This window comes from Galeopterus variegatus, unplaced genomic scaffold (assembly GCF_000696425.1).
Source record: "Galeopterus variegatus unplaced genomic scaffold, G_variegatus-3.0.2 Scaffold8806, whole genome shotgun sequence".
NCBI lineage: Eukaryota > Metazoa > Chordata > Mammalia > Dermoptera > Cynocephalidae > Galeopterus > Galeopterus variegatus.
In genome coordinates, this window is record NW_007734917.1 from 11576 (window position 1) to 14201 (window position 2626).

At 43.8% G+C, this 2626-nt stretch overlaps 1 pseudogene; it reads left to right on the forward strand.

Moving 5' to 3' along the window:
- The first annotated feature begins 564 nt into the window (after positions 1 to 564).
- LOC103608769 lies at positions 565 to 1046 on the forward strand (annotated as a pseudogene).
- The last annotated feature ends 1580 nt before the right edge of the window (positions 1047 to 2626 follow it).

Sequence of the window (2626 nt, forward strand, 5' to 3'; positions counted from 1 at the left end):
TGGTAATAACATCCTTGGCTAAAAAACAAATCTCAACAAACTTAAAGGGATCAAAATGATAGAATGTTTTCTTCAGCCACAACGGAATCAAACTAGAAACTAACAACAGAAAGATAATAGGAAAATCTCCAAACATTTGGAAACTACACACACACATCTAAATAATCTATGGGTAAAAGAGGCGCTCTCCAAGAAATTTAAAGAATACATTGAATTGAATGAAAATGAAAACACAACTCCTCCTTTCCCTCCACGATGCTGCTGAAGTTGCACATGTGAGGCCTCTCTGCCACCGCTGAGATGCGCTGTGTCATTGTTAGTCTGTTTCTGTTGCTTGCAACAAAATACCTGAAACCGGGTAACTTATAAAGACGCTATATTAATTTCTTACAGTTTCAGAGGCTGGGAAGTCCGAAGTCCAGGGAACACATCTGTTGAAGGTCTTGGTGGTGATGACAATGATGCAGGGGTCTTACATGGCAGAATGGCAGAGCAGAGACAGAAAGCAGCCTCCTCATTTAGTCTCCTTTTAAAGCCACCAGAACCACTCCCATTATTCCCAGAATGATCCATCCATTCATGAAGGTACAGTCTTCACAATCTAATCACCTCGTCAAGGCCCCACCTGTCAATTACCATAATAGTATTTCCCACCCGCAACAGTTACAGTGGGGATTAAGTTATGGGGGGACATTCAATCCAAGGCAGTTGCCTCCTACCTGCTGGCCAGCCATGGAGGCAACTCCTCCCCCAGCACTAAGGACATCAAGAAGATCCTGGACTGTGTGGGTATCAAGGTGGATGATGACCGGGTCAGCAAGGGCATCAGTGAGCTGAACAGAAAAAACATTGACGATGTTATTGCCCCGGGTATTGGCAAGCTTGCCAGTGTGCCCACTGGTGGGGCTGTGGCCATCTCTGCTGCCCCAGGCTCTGCAGCTGCTGCCGCTGGCTCTGCCCTTGCTACAGCTGAGAAGAAGATAGGTGAGAAGGAGGAGGAGTCCAGAGAGTCAGATGCTGATGCAGGATTTGGCCTATTTGATTAAACTCCTGCTTCCCTGCAAATAAAGCCTTTTTATGTATCTACGAAGTGAAAAGAAAATGCATCTCCAAATTTGTGAGACAGTTAAAGCAGTTCTGAGAGGAAAATTTATAGCACTGAATGCAAATATTAGAAAAGACAAAATGCTTCAAATCAATATCTAAGCTCTCACCTTAAGAACCCCAAAAAAGAAGAGCAAAATAAACCTGAAGCAAACAGAAGGAATGAAATAATAAAGATCAGAATAGAAATCAATGAAATTGAAAACAAAGCAAAACAAAAAATAGGAAGATAGGGCCGGCCCGGTGGCGCACTGCTACAGTGCACCGCTTGCGAGCGCAGCAGCGCTCCCGCCGAGGGTTCGGATCCCACATACAGACTGGTTCCCGCTCACTGGCTGGGCGAGGTGTGGGCGCGACACCGAGGGTTGCAATCCGTTGCCGGACACGAAAAAAGACAAAAAAAAAAAAATAGGAAGATAAATGAAACAAAGAGCTGGTTCTTTGAAAAGATCAATAAAATTTACAGATTTCTTTCACGACTGACAAAGAAGAGATAAGACACAAACCACCAATATCAGAAATGAAGCAGGATGTGTCACTAGGGACCCTGCATTTACTAAAAGGATAATAGAATACTACAAACAGCTATACCCACATAAATTTGATGAAATGGACCAATTCCTCAAAAAACACAAACACAAACTACCACAAGTCACCTTTTATGAAATAGACAATTTGTATAAATGCTATAAAATCAGGTGCATAATTTTAAAGGTGCCCCAAAGTGACCAAACTCCCACAGATCCTGATAGTTTTATTCTGGATTCACTGTACTGGGCTGGGCCTCCAGCGGACACGGGGAGGACTTCCTGTGCAGTGGCTGGCTTCTGTGTCATGACCAATTTCTATGCCACGTTCACCTTCCTGTGCCTTATCATGACAGCACTACCTTCACTTTGTTCTGACCATGGGGTGTGAGGGTTTGGGCTGCACTGTGAAGATCAGCATTATCTCATGGGTGCCGATGGCTTTCTTGTACACAGTAGAATTCTACCGCGTGTTTCTAGAGAGAGTGGAACTTGAACTCTGTCATGAGGGCCATCCATTCCCCTGAGAATACGCACACTTCAAAGTGGCCTCCACAAGCTTGTCATTGTGCCCTTGAGTCTTATGGGCCTTTTCTATGGCAGCGTTTTGCATGAAATCATATAGACTGCACATCTGGAGAACAAGAAGTAAGTCTCTGGCTGTGTTTTTTCTCAGCATAGTAACATACCTTTTGGCCCTTGGACCTTATCAACCTCTTTCCTTACTTAAATACCTCTTAGAAAGCAGGGAATGGGAATTGGATTTCTGTAAGAGAGAGCACAAGTTTTCTGGGCAAATCACCCTGTGTCCAATGACATTTTAAAATGTATTGGCTCTTGTATTCTACGTCCTTATTTCCAAAAACACTTGAGGAGAAGTGAGAGGCTTGTGTACGTGTTGTGTCCTTCCTTTGGAGGTGTCATAGGGGAAGTTTCTGTGAAGGCCACTGTAAAGCAGTAAAAGAGCATTTCTCAAATTGAGTTCCAGGCATACA